Raw genomic sequence first — 6,343 nt, forward strand, 5'->3', positions numbered from 1 at the left:
GCATCGTCTAAATGCCACAGCCTTCTTGAATATAATTTCTTTATGATCACAGTGTGCCCATCTTCTGATGGCTGCTTCCTGGAGGATAACATACCATGTCAGAAAGCTCAAATTTTCTCAAACTGGCTTCTTGAAAGTGACATTTCAAGAATGTGACAATTTCACTCAAATGGCCTTCACAGTCCCACCACGGATGTACAGCTGAAACAACTTTGTGATGCTATTGTGTCAATATGGACCGAAATCTCTGAGGAATGTTTCCAGCTCATTGTTGAATCTGTGCAATGAAGAATTAAGCCAGTTCTGAATGCAAAAGGAGGTCCAACCCAGTACTAGGAAGATGTACCTAATAGAGTGGCCAGTAAGTACACTTGGGCTCGTCTGCATTTTAATTTCTCCTTCAAATGTTATTTAAATCTATTACTATTCTTAACTTTCAAGTCACTGATACCACACCCATATATTTATAAGTACCTGGCTAACAGTTTTTGATTGAATCATGGGTAACAGACTCACAGCACCAAAAGGTACTCCTGCCAGTGCCTTATCAGATACTTTATGGCCAAAGTGATGATGAAAACAGCTCAGGTTAACCTATAATTAATTATACTGGGGCATTTTAGAATATCTGTCATAGATACAATAAACAGTGTAGGCATGATAAACACAAATAGAGCCATATAATGTGGGTCATTATGAACCCACTGGGTCATTTCACTCATCAAATAGCTTCATTACTTGAGGGTTAATGTCTGACTGAAAAACCTCCTCAGTCTAAATGACCTCTCAGGCGTTTTACTTTTTTTTTTTCTTTCTTTATTTTAGCTCCAGTTCGGACTGCTTCTGTCTGGCACACAATTAGATTCACATGATGTTTGTGCAAACTGCGAGTTAATCTAATAGAGATGGACTGACTAAAGTTAGTAAAGCTGTTGTGTGGTAATGTTTGATGAGTCATGGCTGTGGCAACAATGCCTTCATGTTGCTTAATGGTCCTGTATACTCCCCCACACTCTCTTAAAACTGGTGTGCCAGGAATTCCAGTTTTCAGATTTAGAGAAAATCTAGTTATTCAGCAAATTTGTTTTACAAACACATCAACTCAGAGCAAGGAAATATGTGGTTATAAGCAATCTTTTGCATATTTATATGGGTTCTTTTCTTGTGTTTTGTCCACTCTTTTATATGTTTACAAGGTGGAAATTGGGAAATCTTACTTTAATGTTACTAAATTCTTATTAGAAATGAAGTGCTTGTAATTTTAGTGAAAGTTATGACTCCTGCACGCAGAAAGCAACTGGATTTGAACCAGTATAGTAGTGAGCTCTCTGATACACAAATGGCTCATTCTGAGTGGACTGAATACATCCATACAAAAAGTAACAGCTGGGTCAACGCTGAGGGTCAGTCAAACAGCTCTGAATGCAATGGTCAGTTGTGGATATCACATGGCAAGAGGAACTTTAATCAGTGCTGGTTGTGTGCTACATCAGATCATTCCTTTTAACTGATTCACTGTGTGACAGCGAGATGATTGAGATTTTACCATCTCCTCTGCGTGAGTTTTGCGTGACTTACAGAGAGATTTGTTGGAGATAAGCCACATGTTATGAAGCTCAGCTGTTTAATCGCATGTGTGGTTTTATTTCAACTTCCCCTTGTGGCTTTGAAAAGTCAATAATTGATCCATCCATCTTAATTGCACTGGCTCTGTTGCTTCAGCTTTAGTGGAATTATCCAGTTTGGTAATGTTGCCATACCGGTTGGTTAATGGCTGGACACAGTACACTGTGGTATATTACGTGTCTCTGTAGCTGCTGAGCATCTTGTGCCAGTATTCCTACCACATCCTTCCATGAAGATTTTACATAAGATTTTTGAATTATGTCATAATTAGTGTGTTAGCTGTAATAGTGTTGCTAAACAGGGGGGCCTGGGGCAACGATCAAATTTTGAAATGTGATTGTTTCATTTAATTGTGTTGCTGTGCCAATGAAGACATCAGAATTGTGTTTATTGGCCAAGTATATGTGCAGACACATACAAGGAATTTGGTTCCGGTAGATGGTGGCTCTCAAGCACAGCAATGTAACACACACACACACACACACACACACACACACACACACACACACACACACACACACACACACACACACACACACACACACACACACACACACACACACACACACACACACACACACACACACACACACACACACACGTCTATATATACATAGGGAGAAATTACAGGAGTGAAAAGGGAGATTCCCTTTTTATGGAAAAAGGTCCCCCTCAGTGGAACTCCGTGAATACAACTATTTATCAAAAACAATCAAGTTAAAGTTTTCAAAACTGGTAGTTCAGTCCACTGCTATCATTTGTGTGAGACACTGTTTTTATTACCACTCGAAATAATAAAGCATTTTTACAGCTGGAGAAGCATAAAGGATGGATGAAGCCACTGTGACAGCACCCATCAGTCCTGGTAGAGGGCCGATATGGTCGTGTGTGTTGATAGGCTTTGAAAACTGTTGTCTCCCCTGCTGTAGCTGTTTACTCCGTCCAGGGTTCATGGCCAAAAATGTGTGATCCGTGGGCTTCTCTTTGTGTTTGTGTTTGTGTTGTTGGTCATTTTGCTTAGTTACTGCCCTGGAGAAGTGAAATTAAGTGTTAGAAATAATGAAACCTGCCCCCTGGGCCACTGCCTGTGCCTTTCATTCTACCCATGCACAGCATTACCACTGTCAGGCTATGCACAGCAGTTTTTTGGGACTACACGCAAGGACATCTGCATAGGTTGCATGCCCAAAATCTTTCAGTATGTATGGCTAGAGACACGAAATCCTCTTCATGAAGCCTCAAGCTGAGCAATTACGCTGTCAGCATTGTGGAGATTTGAGACCAGATGTGATGAAGCAGGGGTGGATTTAACTGTAACTGACAAGTTGTTAGCCTATGAGCATGTTCTGAATAATCCTCCCTTTTAATAATGATCATAATTTACAACATTAAATTCACGATTTATTCAGTGTGATGTGAAGCTAGCAACAGAGCCCATAAAGATGTGGGGCAGTGGGGCCATTTTAAAACAGACTTCACAGGAGTCGCCCTTGCAGATTTCAGGCATTTCACCCTGAAACTACGTCCATCTTTTATATTGCCTATGTCTAACCAGAATGCATTAAGTCCCAGTTAAATCTTCTGCTTTATTGTAGCAGCTTATTGTTACAAGACAGCAATGTCTCCTGATGCAGCATCTCCTGAGGTCTATCCAGGATTACTCACTGAATTATCAGATGATTTAGTAGGGGTTTTTTTTTTTCCCTGATATAATCTCCTGATTTTATATACACCGATTCTTGCTCCCCCTATTTAAATCCTGTAAATCCTCGTGGTTAGCTTGAGGTTGAGGTTGGAGCTCTGCACAAGCTAGTCAGCTTCTTTCCCCTAAACCAAAACTAGGAGACTCATTTCTTTATGAAAGTATAAATCACATGTGGTCTAAAATAACATTGTATATTGTAGCATTAACTGAGAAGACTGATTATCAGACATGACGATCAGTCCTTGTGATTAGTCACAAGGAAAATTACTGGTGTCTCTGAAGGAGGATTGGTGAGAAAACCAGAAGACCTGTGTTGAAAACTTGGAGTGTTTTTGCTCTGCAGTCTTTTGTAGTCTTAATGAAAATGCCTGTTAATGTCAGTAAACAGGAAATCAAGAGCAAGGGATGAACAGCCCCTGATTGGGAAAAAAAAACAAAAAACAAAAAAAACAAGGCAAGGGTTTCTTTATATCGCTACGTATACAATGCATGTCTAAAATCAACTCAACTCATAATCCCTAACCTGAAAGCAGACTAACTGAAAAACTTTCACATGCAAAAGCTGGAAACGCTCCTTTTTTAAACTCCAGGAATCAGATTCATATCAGATTTATATCAAGACAACCAAGACAAGGGTGTATTTATAGCCGATGCCTTAGACCAAACTCCAACTAACTACGTTGTGGGTGTCATGCTAAGGGCCGCTTTCGTCCAACAATAAATATATAAAAGAAGAACTGATGATAATTCAGATGACAGAGGACTTTTCCCAAACAAAGGAACCTGTGGTAGACTACATGGAAAACAACTACATCACTTAACCTGACCTAAACATACCTACTGCACAGACTTGGGATTATTTTGCATGTTTGTTTTTAACTTCTGCTTTAAAATCAGTGTAGTTTCAGTTGCCAGGATGAGTTTGCTCGTTTAGTTTCACTTTTGTTGTGAAAACAATGGGGGTTTTTTTCACCTTAGTTCATTTCAAAGGTTCACACTATAGATTCGATAGTTCCCCCCCCACAACTGTCTACTGTTAATTTGATTTGAGTTTACTAGAATGTTTTTTGCTTGTTTTCTCACAGTTGGTTTGAGTTTTTAGTTTAAATTTAGTTAACCATTATAACCTCAGCCAGTGTGGGCTGGGGCTGTCTACACCAAGCAAATGTCAAAAGTGGGAACCTGCCTACCCACAGTCATTTTCAGTGATATACCGAGGAGTGCTGTTACAGTACAAAATACTGATTTAAAGGTGACGATTCATTAATAAGACTTAAAAAAAAGTGTATAGCCACCTTTATAAATAATGCCAAGATAAATTATATTATACTTTACCCCAAATAAGTTGGAAAGAACCTATCCTGACCTTCTTGCTGTACAAACCTTCATAGCAGGAAGGTCCTGTGTTTAAAACCACTGGCCAGGTAGGGACTTTTTCCCTGTGACTGTTTGGGTTCCCTCTGGATACTCCAGCTTCCTCCCATAGTCCTAAGACATGCATGGGGTTAAGATAACTGGTGATTCTGAAGTGGCTGCAGGTGTGAATGGTTGTGTGTTAGCCCTGTGATGGGCTGGTGTACCCTGCCTCTCACACCGCGCCAGCTGTGTTATGTTCAAACCCCACCATGACCCTGAAATGGATAAACAGCTAAGAAAGAAAAGTAATTATTTAATACTTTTGTAAAAATCCACAATCAGGAACCACATAAAGGATTTGTTGATGCGTTTAAACAATATAGCACCTCCTAATGTAATGTAAAAATAAGACATAAAGCCATTGTCCTTATTGAATCTTTTTCTTCTTTCGACTGCTCTGCTTCTGTCACAAATCACCCCTGACACTCATCTCTACCCACTCCGGGCTTTCTGCACTCTCAACTTCACCTCTCTTGTGCCCCATCTTTTGCGTTGGATGGTTGACTCCAGGTATTTAAACTCGTCCACCTTCACTACCTCTGCTCTTTGTAGCTCCAGTGTTAAACCTGTCTCCCTCTCATACACACGTATTATTTCTTGCTTCTACTGACTTTCATTCCTCTTCTCTCCAGAGCATACCTCTTCCACCTACTCTCTACTCTCACTACAGATCACAAAGTCATCTGCAGACATCAGAGTCCACAGAGACTCCATTTTGGCCTTATCTGTCTACCATCACTGCAAATAATTAGGGCCTCAATGCTGATCCATGATGTAATCCCACCCCCACCTTGAAGCCATCTGTCACTCCAGCTGCACACCTCACCACTGTCTTGCTATCGTCATACATACCCTGCATCACCCTCGCGTGCTTCTCTGCCCCTCCACTCTTGGTACCTGATCATACGCTTTCTCTAGACCCACAAAGACACACTGCAGCTCCTGAGCTATACTTCTCCATCAAAAATCTCAAAACAAACATTACATCTGTATATGCCCTTTCTTGGCATCGCTAATGCCAATGTGTCTTTCCTAAACCTAACTTTAACACCTTTTCCCACAGCTTCGTGGCTTAAGTGTTGCTACAACTCTGCACATCAACCTTGTTCTTTAAAAATTGGCCCCAGTACACGTCTTCTGGTTAAAAAAGTCCCTCTCTCCTAGACATCTCCACACTTCTGCACGCATTCAGTTGCATTTCTACTCTTCATCATCTTCCTAGCTACCTTCACTTCCTCCCCACTAATCCTCTGAAATGGATAAGCAGCTAAGAAAAAGAATTGAGATGCATTTAATTGCCACCCTGGCATTATTACATATAATCTTGTTTAGTATAGTGCTTTGTTTGTTCTCTTGTTTGCTTTTTCTTCTACCTGTTTGTCTCTTTTTCTTCCATTTGTGGACTTTTTTGCAGTTCTGTTTATGATGTTGATGAAAATAAAGTTGGGGGAGGGGAACCTGAGCGTTCTTGGACTCTTTAGTGGCAGCTAAAATAACACGAAGTGCTCCTTCCTAGTAACTTTCCCGTCCCAGGGTAAGTTAGTAGTCCAGCCCCGCGGTCTACCCGGCCTGTTTTCGCCTCTCTCTGCTTTGCTG

This window comes from Oreochromis aureus, linkage group 2 (genome assembly GCF_013358895.1).
Source record: "Oreochromis aureus strain Israel breed Guangdong linkage group 2, ZZ_aureus, whole genome shotgun sequence".
Classification (NCBI taxonomy): Eukaryota; Metazoa; Chordata; class Actinopteri; order Cichliformes; family Cichlidae; genus Oreochromis; species Oreochromis aureus.